This window comes from Dipodomys merriami, unplaced genomic scaffold (assembly GCF_024711535.1).
Source record: "Dipodomys merriami isolate MVZ:Mamm:240054 unplaced genomic scaffold, mDipMer1.0.p SCAF_7, whole genome shotgun sequence".
NCBI lineage: Eukaryota > Metazoa > Chordata > Mammalia > Rodentia > Heteromyidae > Dipodomys > Dipodomys merriami.
In genome coordinates, this window is record NW_027206290.1 from 60,737,345 (window position 1) to 60,752,180 (window position 14,836).

General features: G+C 38.0%; 1 long non-coding RNA gene across 2 annotated transcripts in view; it reads right to left on the reverse strand.

Moving 5' to 3' along the window:
• Positions 1-9,254: 9,254 nt before the first annotated feature.
• LOC138817249 (uncharacterized) overlaps positions 9,255-14,836 on the reverse strand; it is an 84,981-nt gene continuing 79,399 nt past the window's right edge. For both annotated transcript variants that reach the window (XR_011368788.1, XR_011368789.1), the window contains exon 4: positions 9,255-9,588. This is a non-coding gene — a long non-coding RNA (uncharacterized lncRNA). The remainder of the gene's footprint in view (positions 9,589-14,836) is intronic.

The window sequence follows — 14,836 nt, forward strand, 5'->3', positions numbered from 1 at the left end:
GGAGAGGAAGAGGAGGAGGAGGAGGAGAAGAAGAAGAAGAAGAAGAGGAGGAGGAGAAGGAGGAGGAGCAAAAGGAAGGAGGGGGAGTACGTAGATGGCAAAGTGAACTGGTATTTGTGGGGCTAATAAATGAAACATCCAGTTTCTCAGCTACAACAGAGTTTAATGACATCAAGTTCAATAAGTATTCCTATTGTGAACATGGGAAATTCAGTGGAAATCTATTCAGACACTAAATGGTGCATTCACTCCCAACATTTAGGCATGAGATCATTTGTTTGAGCAGGTAGTTAGAAAGAACTTAGTAGAATGATGTTAAAGAAAAACAAAAGTCATTTCCTGAAATAAAATGTCTAAAGGGAACAATGCATTTATTTGTTATCCCTTTGAAGTATAGTTGATACATTAATCAGAGTTCATAACAAGTTTAACTTTTCTTTTTCATAGTAATATAAAATGTAAGGAACTTCAGGATTGATTTATTTTCTTTAAACAAAGGGTAGACAGGCAATATAAATAAACAAAGAAGGTAAAGCTAGAGCCTGAGAGATTTGCTTAGGTAAAGGAAGTGACTACTTTTAGCCTCAATTTACAAAGACCATGTGAGAATAAAAGATGTAGTCCAATCAAAACTTCTGAAGATTCCAGAGCAATTAGAAATTTGAATACTATCAGTATTAAACTTTTATTAACTATAAAATAAAATACTACTTTGCTCACTAAGCCTTATAAACATCAAGGACACCATTTTGTAACAGAATAAAATGTGAAATTATTGCTAAAATTTGAAATTATTAAAGTTTTTGAGTAAATTTGGTATTGGAGTGTGGGATTTTTTTCTTATTTTAATTAGTTAATTGGTCTTGTGTGTCCAGACTTGTTTTTAATTCTCAATGATCCTCAGGCCTCTGCTTCCCAAATTCTGGGATTACAGGTGTGTATCATCATGCCTGGTCTTACTCCTAATATATTTTAACGTTAATTTTTTCTCACCTCTCTCTATTCTCTCTGTGAAGTTATGTTAATAACCTTAATCAATATCTTAATCAAATTCCTTAATCAATATCTGTTAATCTTTGCTTTGTTCTTGGAATTTCAATATTGGAAGCATCAGCATATGAAAATTTCTAGGTTTCTTATAAGCATGTAAACACATGGTTAATAGATTGGTTAAAAAAAAAATGAAACAGAATGAAAGATTGTTTTGTGTCTGCTGAAGTCTATTTTCTAATCTTGAAAGACTGAAATAATAATACTTTCTGTAAAATAAGTTTAGTCTTTGAGGAGTAGCAAAAATTCCTTTTTCAGGATGAATAGTTCTAAATCAAATGATTTTATATTTTATCCTTCCTAATGTGAAGTGGAAATTTCCAATGGTCTTTTACTTTGCTCTGATGCAATTTAATTCAATAGTTCAGCAATTTAACAAAACATATATAAAAATTAAAAAAAACACCCCATCCCCAAACCCATCAGATTAGCAAAGATTAGAAATAGTAAACACACCAATTTTTGGTATGAATTCTGAGTTCTGGCTTCTTTCTCTTTTATCCCAAAAGGAAAAGGAAATTGTAACTTTTAGAAACTCAGTTCAGAAGATGCATCAAATTAAAACTAACATCCGTATCTTTGATCCCACAACTCCCCTTCTAGGAAGCTCATCAAGGCAATGTTTATAACAGCAAAGTGAAAACAGCAACTGATTTTTTTTTCAAATGGGAAAACAACTGAATGAGTGTCATCATAGCTAATCATGGAGTATTTCACATGTGCTCAGTGTAAAATGATGCATTTTCATATTTGTGGAAGGGAACCAATGTATCACATGTGAAGCAAACTAAGTAGAATTCAACATAATGTTTTTTTTTATTATGGTTCCTTTTTAAAATGTTGGTTATTGTTGTTAAACTACACATAGGAAAAAAACAAAATAAACAAGAGTAAAGTGAGAAAGAGAAAGATGATGCCTGGCCCTGGCACCATTCATAGAATGGCAGGTGACATTATAAAATTATAAAATTAAAAATACCCTTGCGCACACACACACACACACACACATGTGCATGTGCAGTGTGTATTGTTGTATGATGAAAATACAGAGAAGCCACATTTTGAGAGGTCAAATCCAGAGTCTTTATTAAAAAGCTGGTGTCTGCAGATGGGTTCCTGTCCCAAAGATCTGCAGCCCTGCAAATACATTTAACACCTTCAGAAAACTGAGCCATGAGAGCAGGAGAGGAATGAAAAGCATAAAAACAATCCTAACAAACCAGATCAGCCCCAGTAGAGAGCTGAAGTAGGAACTCCATGGTGACAAGAGGAGAGCCAGGAGACAGGAGACCAGCAAAGAGATGTGTGGCATGGCACCACCATGCCTGAGCTGGTCAGAGCCTAAATAGGGTCTGGTCAGGGGACAGCATCACAAGAAACTTGAGAGTTCAAGACCCAAGACTGGCAGGTCCAGTAACCAACCTATTGTCCAAGTCCCCTCCTCTGCCTCTAGGAATTCAGGCATGCCCATCACCTGGGCAGTGGGACTTCCCTGACTCCACCATGAAGACAAGATGGCACCAGTTAAACCCAATACCCTATCATTCACATGTGGCCAAGATGGCACCGGTTAGGTTCAGCATCCTTATTTCAAAACTAAATGATTTAACTAAATGAAGAAATACCTTCTCTCTAAAACTAGTTTTGTTTTGAATGAGTCCATGGGATTAGATTGCTTTGAAGAAAATATAATATTGAATCCATAAACATTGATTGACATATTCCTGCATTGTTACATGTCTATTTTAAGTTCATCAGTGACATTTCATAGCATTTGTTTTGTTGAACTCCTTCACATGTTATGTAAGTCTAGATATATTTCTCAAAGTGATACTGCAAATGGGGATCTTCCTTTCCTCATTAAATTCTTGAAATAGCCAAGTGCCTGTGGCTCATGCCTGTAATCCTAGATACTCAGGAGGCTGAAATCTGAGGATCCTGGTTCAAAGCCAGCCCAGGCAGGAAAATCTGTGAGACTCTTATTTCCAATTAACCACCAAAAAACTGGAAGTGGTGCTGTGGTTCAAGTGGTAGAGCACTCTCTTTGAGCTGAAGAGCTAAGGGATAGCTCCCAGGCCCAGAGTTCAAGCCCTACTACTGACAAAAAAAAATAGGGGCTGGGAATATGCCTTAGTGATAGAGTGCTTGTCTAGCATGCATGAAGCCCTGGGTTCAATTCCTCAGCACTATATATACAGAAAAAGCCAGAAGTGACACTGTGGCTCAAGTAGTAGAGTGCTAACCTTGAGCAAAAAAAGCTCAGGGACAGTGCCCAGGCCCTAAATTCAAGCCCCAGGACTGGGAAATAAATAAATAAATAAATAAATAAATAAATAAATAAATAAATAAATAAATAATTCTTGAAGTAGGAAAACTATTTGCTTTCTGTACTTAATCATATTTTGACCATCTTGAGCATCAGAACTAACAGAAACACTTTCTATCACATCCAATGAAAATCATTAGCACATGTAAAAGTAGCATGACCTTCCCAGTGTGTTTCCTGAAGCCTTAGCTTCCATTTTAATCATACACTGAGTTTCAGTTTTCTCTTCCACTCAAGTAACCCATTCTGTATTCCATCATGAATCTCATCTTTACTGGTCTGCTCCTGTAAGCATTCAAACACACTGGAATCCCACTCATCCTAAAATGAGAAGTAAAGAAAATTTGTATAAGAGCTTATATTTTCCTTTTTATTTCTTTCTTCTTTTGTTTCTTTTACTTCTTTCTCCTCTTCAGAGTAAAATTTGCTAAAAGAATAGCTCTACTTGTTGCCCTTGCTCCTTATGCAGGAAAGAGGTAACATAGCAGGACTGACTTGAAAAGTCTGCCTACAAGCGAACTTGAACTTCAGAAAGCATTTGCATCACAGTGAGTTGTGTTGAAACTGTTTGTACTAACAGTCTTGACTCATGGTGAACATGTACTTTCACTCTGGGAGACTGGAATTCTGGTATACAAGGGTAAGGTGCTGCCCCCATGACTTGTCCCTACAATACCTTTATGATTGAGTCTCCAGTGAGCTTCTCTAGGTAGGTGAGATTTCCTAGTTATTATCAACACCTCCTGTGGGAGAGTATAATTGGAAAACAGGTGCCTGGCCCTCCCCACCAGACTTTGGCCTTTGCACTGTATTCCTGTGCTGATTTTGCTGTATTTGCATTTACTATAGTCAATCAGAGCTGTAATGACAACTATGCAGAGGCCCAGGAGTCCTCCCAGCTGATCTTTGAACCAGGAGTGGTCTTGGAGACAGTCACACTCCTCACTTCCCAATCTTCCAGTAACATTTTTTACCCCAGTGTCTCCATGGAATCCATTCTTGTTAAGGTTTTCAGTTATTGTCAAGTCAATGTCCACTTCCCAGGCCTCATCTTACTCTTCCCTCAGCAACATTTCAGTCAGGACATCACTTTCTTTCGGGTGAATTATCTCCATTCTTTGGTTTCTGGTTCAACATATTAATCTGGTTTCCTCCTTCACTGTCATGTTATTTTCAATCTCCTTTGATGCTCTTCTTCTTGAACTCCTTACCACTGGTGTCTTTTACAAAAACAGTGTTTCAGCCTTTAATTCCATGGTAGTCTGAGCTATTTGGCAGGCAAATATGAGGAGTGTCATAGTTGAAGGCCAGCCTCTGGAAAAGTTATTGGGCCCCATTTCAACTAACAGGTATAATAGCTCACAGCTGTAATACCACCTATGTCTAGGTATAGGGGGTGCACCATGGTCTCACGTCGGACAAGGCGAAGTGTGAAATCCTATCTGAAGAATAACCTACAGCAAAAAAAGATTGGGGATTTGGCTCAAGTGACAGCAAGTTCAAACCCAACACCACCAAAATTTTGCATAAGTTTGTTGGTGTGGTGGAAGTGAATGTCTAATTCTGATGGCTCAAAACAGAAAGGAGAAGTATTGGAGACTGTAGCAAACCTTAGGTACGACCTAGAGGGGAAAATGGGTATAAGCAAACATTTTTAAGTTGGAACAGATGACTATGTCTGGATGGCGAAGGGGTTAATTTGGTGAGAGGAGAAAGAGACTGCAGAGGGAGAGGGTAAACATTACGGATATCTAGTGTGTAAGTAGAGTTCATCTTAGAAGTGGGATGAGCTTTGCTCATCACTTATAGAAAAGAAACTGGGATAGATGGGCCCTTTGCTTCTCAACTGTTGTGGCGAGCACTTGGCAGTGGTTTAGACAGCTTAAGCTGTGGCATTGAAAGAAGTCAGACACAAGCCGGAAGTACAAGGAAAACATGGAGATCTGAGGAGCAAGAAACTTCTAGAGGCAGAAAAGGCCAAAGACCTCGCCGAGGGCTAAATTATGAGGATTGAGCATCATATCAATTTCCTTTGACCCCCCCCCCCCGCTTCCCTTGGCAGAGCTCCTTTCTCAAACTCCATATTACAGGTATCCACTTTGTGCCTGTGAGCCATGTTAATATAATTTACTGCCTCCTAATGTCAGTTTAACATTCATTAAGATTGTAGGTATACAACCCACCCAAAGGCATGTGCGCTATTTTGTAGGTAAAATTTTCATGTTCTCAGAAAGATTGAGCTCTTCTACTTCAACATTTGATGCAGAACTGATTTGATGAGATATAATAAAAAACATGTATTTCATCCCTGCCTGGTGCCAGGATCAAAGTTATTAAAACTCATGAGATTTTCTGAGTGGTGGAATGTTACAAGCATCTTCTGTTAGTACTAGGTTTTATCCCTGATTCCTAACAGTAGGAATTGGGAGAATAATTCATGGTGTGTTGGTCAGGAGCATGGAGGATAGCCTGGGATCTGAAGTGGGAGACAGTCTTGTGATACTGAGCCCTTAATCTGTGGGGTCTTTGTGATATCTCTAAGTTGTCAGCATCTGAATTGACAAGCAGGGCACTGGTGGTTCACACCCATAATCCTAGCAACTCAGAAGGCTGAGATCTGAGAATTATGGGTTAAAGCAATCCTGCATAGGAAATTCTGGGAGACCCTCATCTCTAATTAACAACTGAAGAGCTGTGGCTCAAATAGTCGAATGTTAGCCCTGAGCAGAAAAGCTCAGGGACAGTGCTCAAGCTCTGAGATCAAGACAGTGAAGCACTGGAAAATTGGTGATTCAGTCTGTTTATGCTGCTATAACAAAATCCCCAACAATTGAATAATTCATGAGTAAGAGAACTTTGTTTCTTGCTCTTCTACAGTGGTGGATACTCTAAGACAGATAGAGGGTAATTATAAACAACTCATTGAGAATTTTATGAAGGTGAGAAGAGGGAGAGAGGTTGGAGCTGAAGGGGGCATGTTGCTGCTCTAAAGCAAGTTACGCTGATCTAAGGTGAATTATACTTTGCGAATAGCAGACTTGTAATGTTTTATAGCTTTGGGGAGAATATGACTTAATGTGCGAATAATAAGTGAAAAGATAACTGAAAGTAAGAGTCTGGAGAGTGATGTGAGAGGATAGCATGAGTTGAAGGAGAGTTGAAGGAGAGTCATGTCTCTCATGGCAATGGAAGACGGTACAAAGAAAGTAAGAGCAGATGGGTGTACCATGCAAACCTGGTGTCTTCTCCTTGCTCCTCAAATGCATTTTGAGCAAAGGCTTTGCTCCAAGCACCACCCTAGGTGGTTTAGGTGCACCAGTATAAAGACACCAAGAGCTTTTAGCCTTTTCAGGGTGAGTACAGTGTGACTACAGTTTTCTTTGAGAAGTTGAACATCAGATTTGATGTGAGGAGGTTATCAAGGAGTAGAGAAGACCCTGAGGAAAATGTGAGAATTCCTCACAGATCTTTCAGGTATTGTTGGGCTTTCTTGAGGCCTTTTGGAAATGAACAAAACTATGCCTTAAGAGAAAATCACTGTGTGAAGTTTTAAGTGTTAGTCCTTCCCAGTTTGATCTAAGAAAACCAAGAGGAAATTTTATCTAAAAGCATTTCCCCTTATAATTAACTCCATTTTCCTACTTGAGCATTCCCTTTTAGTTTGAATATTTGTGATATGTTATCTCCTTTTGTGCATTTGAGAAAAGATCATCCTTTATTTTTTTTGCTTTTTCTTCAGTTGGTTGTGGACCTGGGCACTGTCCTTGAACTCTTCAGCTCAAGGCTAGTGCTCTACCACTTTGAACCATGGCTCCACATCTGGTTTTCTGGTAGTTATTGGAGGCTTTCCTGCTTGGGCTGGCTTTGAACCTTGAGCCTCAGATCCCAGCCTTCTGAGTAGCTGGGACAACAGGCATGAGCCACAGGAGCCCAGCAAAGATCATTCATTTTATTAATGTGTTACAATTGATGTGTTACAGTGATTTTCTCTTTTTCCTGTTTGTTGCCAATGTATTCTTTCTACCTTGATTAATTTAACTTTTCCTAGGTTTTGTTGGCTTACTGCCTTTTTCCCCCAGCTGCTTTTCATAGTACCTAGTTTATTTATTTTACTGTATTTTTCTGGCTTTGTAATAAAAAAAAATTACCACTATGCATTTTTTCAGGATAGCTTTGGATTCATGCTGTTGAATTTGAAATAGAATATTCTTAAATATATACATTGTAATTGTACTCTTTATTCTTCTCTTTTTGTCTATCTAGTTATTAAAAACAATTTAAAAAAAGATTTCCAAACTGGTTAAGCTGATCTTTGGGTATTTTATCCTTTTAATATATTTTTTAGTTTTATCCACAGTATGGTGGTGAAAGAATGTAAGTGGTATAATTTCTGCATTATGGAATTAATGTATATCTGGACTTACACCTGTACATGTGATTAAATTTTGTGTTCAGCTTACAGACTGATCTTTGGAAATAAGGAATATTGTTTGTATATGGGATAGCTATTCCCTTGAGTTTCTAATATTTACAAGGTATCATTTAGGTGCAGGAAACATAAGCAGAGCAAGAATGGTCTCATGGCATTTCTGATATAGTTCAAGACAAAGATAAAAGTCCATACCAAATGAAATAGTTTCAGCTTGTTACAGGAGCCATGAAAGGAGGAGGGATGATGTGGTGATGAGCCCTTTGTCCAAATTAGATCTTTTCTTTGTTTTTTGCACTGTTGCGGATCAAAGCCAGACACTTGAATGTACGAGATGCTAGCTAGCCAACCACTCTTCTGCTGAGCTCTTTCCTCTGCAAAATTATCCCTTTCTGTCTCAGTTTTATTTTGGCTGGAACTTATTTTGTTATTCTTCATTTTGTCTTGTTCATTTGCTTATTTATTGTTAGTTGTCTTTGTTTTTTTGAAGATATTTGAAAAGCATTTTCTTATAATTAAAAAATCTCATAAACCCTAACATAATTATTGTGACTGTTTTTTTTTTTTTTTTAAGATTTGTAATTCATGTAAAGGATTTCTGCAGGATTTCTCTATTTTCTTTTTCGAGCCCTCTTCTCTTTTTTTCCTCAAATTTCCTTTCCTCTGTTCACTGTAGTCCTCTGTTCTTATTTATTGTCTGTTTCCCTTAGAGATTTTAGTATTTTCATCATGGCTCCTTGAAATTGTTCATCTAGTGAGTCTAACATTCCTACCATACACACTCTGGTATGAGCGCTTCTCTGTAGCTTTAAACTGTATCTTTTGCTTTGTAACATGCATCATCATCATCATTTTTTATTATTATTACAAGCCAGACATGAATTTCACATAAAGGAGCCTTCAGCAAACAGGCCTTTAATGGTCAGGTGATGTGTGTGGGAAGGAAAGGGTTCTACAGCTTAGTGATTACTTTTCAATCCTTTAGTGACCTGTGCTCTGCACTGGCAACCTCACAACTTCTCGGTGGTTTTCTTCACCTGGGGTTGAGGTTAGAATTTTCCTTACCTGGGGTTGAGGTTAGAATTTTCCTTAGGTAAATTTGACTGTGAAAAGACCCTAATATTTAGTCTCTATTTTTTAAAAAAAGATACTTTAGTTTGTTTTTTGGCACTACTAGGACTTGACAATGATGTCTCATGTCTGCTAGGTGAGTGATCTAACACCTGGGTCATACCTGCAGCCCTTTTTCCTATAGTTGGCTTCTTTTATTTCATTCATGCATAGTTTATTTAGCTTATACATTAGTTCATACATTTAGTTCATTCTTACGCTTTGGCTCAATCTGGCCCATGGTCTCCTACCTTTGCCTTGAAAGTAGATGAGATTGGAGGCACACACCATCATACCCAGCTTCAATGGAGTTTTATTAGAGACCTTGTTTAAAACCGACTGTGGTGGCGTATGGTCAGATGGTTACTTTCCTCTTCTCACTGCTGGATGTGGAATGAATTCTTTTCTCTACTCTTCACTAAGGGAACCTGACCAAACTTCTGGAGATAAAACTCCCAAAAGCATGGGAGAGGGCAGGACTTGTGCTTCAGTTGTAAATTCTTAGATGAATCCATATTGAGACTCTAGTATCTTCAATGATAGTTTAGGTTCTCTTTCTCTAATACTTGTTTCTTGTAGAGGTGTTACTTTGAACCATCACCAGCTTTCACTTTCAGTCTCTCCAATTTTTAGCACAGCGGTTGGTCCCAAGTCCATGTTTCTTTAGATGTATCTAAGAATAGTTTTTAACATGTATTGTTTTTACGTATTGTTACAACAGCTTCTTACATCTCAGACTGAAAATTGGACTCTAAATCTGTTAAAATAGTGAATTTCATTACATATATGTATAGAATATATATATATATATACATACTTGTATGGAATTATCATGTATATATGTGCATATGTGTGTACCTAAATCCTTTCCAATTTCCAATTATTGTTGAGTCACTCTTGATTCATATATATATATATATATATATATATATATATATATGCATCATGTATATGCATATATATGTATCATGTTAGTGCTCTTGGGCCTAGGGTGTCAAGACCCTAGCTCTTTTACCATTTTTGCCATTTCCTCTTTGTATTTAACAAGCTCAGACCACTCTAGTAAAGATAAAAAAAATAACAACAACAGCAACAAAAACAAAACAGAAGTAGGCAAGGAAAGATCACTCCAGAGGAGCCTTCCAATGAACCTAATATTGCAACACCAGGAGGCAGTATAGGAAGGTAATCTGCTAGTTGACCCTGAAAGTGAGCTGAACAGCCTGCTGCTTCCATAGCCAGAGGGACCTAGAGCAATGTGTTCATGTACAGTGCTTGCACCAATCACAGGCCTTATACTGGGTCTCTGGGGTATTGTGTTCTTCCTCTGGCCTGGGTGTAATGATGGACAGAATTTGCTGAGGCTTATGAGGGCAGTAAGAGTTGCAATTTGATACCAAGCTGTTGCATCCTTGGTGTTGTTCGAAACTGTCATACTGACCTAGTGGCAGTCTCTCCAGCTGTCTGGCAGATTGTCCCCTACTTAAGTCAGCCAGAGTACCAGGGAAATTTCTCTGACAACTGCCAATTAGAGAGTCAATTCACCAACAGCTTAGTTTGTATAAAAGAAAAATAAACATGAAAAGGAACATTTATAGTAATTATCATTAACATTAACAGTACTTTAGTAGTATTTAACAGTGCTCTACTCTTAGGCAAACACCCTGGGGGGCAAATTGTAACATTTCAACCATCTCAGGTAGATTGTATTTCCCAGACTTGCTCAGTGTTTGTTGGAGGAGACTTTGTTGTTGAATTGTTGTCCTTGGAAAGTCAAGTGGTTGCTTGCTTCCAAACCAGATCTATAAAAACCTTGCCACTAAATGAACACTCATGGTAATTATTGTATCACTAACAACTTCCAAGATGTAGTCACTTTCAACTAACATTTTATTTATGTCAACAGTCAGTTGATTGGCCAGTGCTTAGATAATCTTGCCCTGGGCTACATCATGTGGCTGCAGTAAGCTATAAGTTACCTTGGAAGAACCCTAGATGATCTCTTACATATTCAGGCTTTGGTGTTCACTGTGAGCTAGAGTTCTGAGGTCCTGCTCTGTGGCCTCTCTCTCCATGAGATGCTCCACACCCCATGGTGTACTTGCAAGTGACCCCTTTCACCCACAGAATTGCTTAGGCACTCCATGTAACCTGGTGGTTGGGTGCCAACAGGGAAACCGTAGATGCTGTCAGATCTTTTACAACTTACCACCAGTGGTGCTTGCACCACATTTCTATTGGCCAGGGCTAGTCATAAATCCAATCCAGATTCAAAAATGGGGAGTAGATTCTTCATGGTCAAGGTCACACTTAAGCCACAGTACCACTTCCAGCTTTTTCTGTTTTTATGGTACTAAGGAATCAAACCCAGGGCTTCATGCATGCTAGGCAAGCACTCTACCACGAAGTCACATGCCCAGCTGTTAAGAGTAAATTAGACTCTGCCAGGAAACCATATGGACATCCAGGGATGGAGAACAAAGGAAAGGTTTATTGCCAGTAAGGGGACTGGCAAATCTCTTCTCACCAGGTGAGAGGAAGTGAGAAGTGCCAGCTATTGTCTCAGGTAACCTTTTATAACCTCTGGGATTTGGGGGATCTTGCTGCCTTATATGGTTATAGTTGCCCCAAAGGAGTGCCCCCTCAGGTGACCCATATGACCTGTGAGGTTTAGAGGATCTTGCTGCCTTATATGGTTATAGTTATCCCAAAGGAGACCTCTCTCAGGGAAATGGGGTTGTGGCTAATCATTTACTGCCTTTACTACATGGGCTTAGTGTTGCCTAGGGAAAGAGCATGCTAAGCTAGGAGGAAGGAGCCTTCTGGGCTAGCACAGTCTTATATGCATGCCACGTAAATGCTGTATCATTCAGCTGTGTCCCTTGTTCTACAGGCTAGTTTTAATACAATTCAGCTTGAGGTTTTTAAATCTAGGCAGGTAATAAAAAATGGATTATAAACCTATAAAAGGAACATTTTGTGAACATAATTTCTTTTTATTGTTGCTGTTGTTGTTGGTTGTGGGGCTTGAATTCTGGGCCTGGGTGCTTTCCCTCAGCTCTTCTGCTCAAGGCTAGCACTCTACCACTTGAGCCACAGTGTCACTTCTGGTTTTCTGAGTGGTTTATTGGAGATAAGAGTGTCACGGACTTTCTTGCCCGGGGTGGCTTTGAACCACCAACCTCAGTTCTCAGCCTCCTGAGTAGCTAGGATTATAGGTATGAGCCACTGGCTCCCAGCTTGTGAACAGAATTTCTAAGAATGGATATATATTGAGCATAATTTCTAAGGATGTATACATATACATATATATGTATATATATACATATATATGTATATAGTATATATATACATATATATGTATATATATATATACAAAAGTATATCTATGGATATATACACTTTTGTATATATATATGTATATACATATATATGTATATATGTATATATATACTTTTGTATATATGGATATATATATACTTTTGTATATATGGATAGATATATACATTTTTGTATATATATATAGATTTTTTTCCCATTTCATTCCCAGATCAGTAATGATCGATTAACTTTCCTTATTGAGCTATATAGTATGAAGTTGGAAGGATTTATATAACATAGGCAGTAAGAATGGTTTTTCTCTTTACCCTCAGTATAGCCTGTTGTGAATACCATTTTATGTGTGGGTGAAGGTCTTCCTTCCAATCTCTCCTCCCCCACAACCAGGCTGTGAAAACCAAGTTTCAAGTTCTCTTAAGACTTGTCAAGTGTCCTTTGCCTAAAGTCAACCTTGATACATTTCTGCTTGAATGGATTTCTGCTTTCAATTGGTATTCAGCCTGTTAGAAGTCCACACCTTTTATCTGTTTATTTTTGCAATTTAAAGTATGTGATACATATTTTGACTGCTATATTGAACTGTTTTAGTAAGAGAGTCAATCTGATTTTGTAATTTTTAATATTTCCAAAAAAAGAAATTGGCATTTGTTTTTAAAGTTATTTAAATTTGTGACAAATTCACATTTCTCAAAACAGTTATAGATTTACTCAACTCCTTCTGCTTTTTGTGAGTTTCCTATTCACATTCTCTGTTTTCTTGTAAAACAACTAAACAGAAGTTGCCAAGTGTCTTGCAAGGAAGTTCCTGATCATGTGTCCATTCATTGTGATCTCTTGTGGCTAGTTTACATCAAAAATTACCAGTAAAGTCAAGACTGGCCATGCACCACCTTTTCTTACACACAGCAATCTGTCCATCAAAGCCCATTCTTGTCATTAAGCTCTGCCTGTCAGAGTTCACAGAAATTTGTTTTATTCTATTGGATTTTCTTCTATTTCCTAGGCAGTTTGCTATGAATTCATGTTTCCTTCTATTTAACATTCTCCACATTAAATTTACGTTTTAGTTCATGATTTTCCAGAAACAGACCCAACAGTTTCAAAAGCAAATATTTATTTAGTAAATGATTGCAAAAAAACTGGACTATCCATCAAACCAAACTCCACTTGCATTATAAATATGGATAGCTGTGCAGATCATGGATATCATAATAAGTATTGCATTCTATTCTTTACTAAGATGCTTAGTCCATTACGGCAGATAGAACCAAATACCATAAACCATGTGGCTAAAGATGATCAAGCTTATGACTTGTCGAGAGGACAAATGAACTCCCATGGCATATTTTAAAAGGTCTGTAGTCACAACATGAGGGCTTCACACTCTTAGTTTTATGTCCTTCAAACCTCACCTCTTGATCCCATCACCTTGGAAAGGGGGGTCAAGATTTCAACATGAAATTTGGGAGCTTCAAAGATTCAAACCAAAGCAGATGTCAATGGTAGTATGATAAATGATTATCACTCTATTTTTATCATCAGTATCTCAATAGTAGCAGTAATGACCACATATTATTTCTTTTTTTTTTTGGGTCCAGTCATGGGCCTGAACTCTGGGCCTGGGTACTGTCCCTCAACTCTTCAGCTCAAGGCTAGCACTCTACCACTTGAGCCACAGCACCACTTCCGGCTTTTTTCTTTTTGCTTATGTGGTGCTGAGGAATCGAACCCAGGGCCTCATGCATGCAAGGCAAGTACTCTACCACTGAGCCACCTTCCCAGCCCCCACATATTATTTCTGAATCTATTCATTACATGTAACTCACCATAAAAAAAAATCCAGTCAAGTAGCATGCTTGTTTTCATTTTACACAATGAGAAATGAAAGCAGAGGGCTGGGAATGTGGCTTAACGGTAGAGTGCTTGCCTATCATACATGAAGCCCTGGATTTGATTCCTCAGTACCACATACACAGAAAAGGCCAGAAATGGTGCTATGGCTCAAGGGGTAGAGTGCTAGCCTTAAGCAAAAGAAGCTCAGAGACAGTGCCCAGGCCCTGAGTTCAATCCACAGGACTGATAGAAAAAGAAAAAGAAAAAAGAACAAAGATAAAGAAAAGCAGAGAAAGATTACTGTCACACGAGTCATGCATAGCAGAATAAAATGTGAACACAAGAACTCTGAATAAGTCCATGTCCTGAATGCTATCTTAGATATTCCCTCATAAGTTTATTCTAGGAATGAACATCCATTGTAAAACCAAAAAAAATCCAAAGGCAATAAAAACATTGTGAGGTAAGAAATGTTAATTTTTCATTTTACAGATGGAAAATGTCACTCTAGTCACCTTGGAAGGCTACTCAACGACTTGTAACCAAACAAAGGGAAGGGAGGTAAAAAATGGAGGGGAGGGGAAGGAATGAAAAGAAGTAAAGGAAGGAGTTGGGAAGGAAAGGAACAGAGAGGTGAAGAAGGATGTGAAAAACAAGTTTTTCTCCATCCAAAGCATGTCTTCCTCAATTCTAATATTCCAACAAACCTGTGAGTCTTATTTTTTAAGATTATATTGTGAAATTAAAAA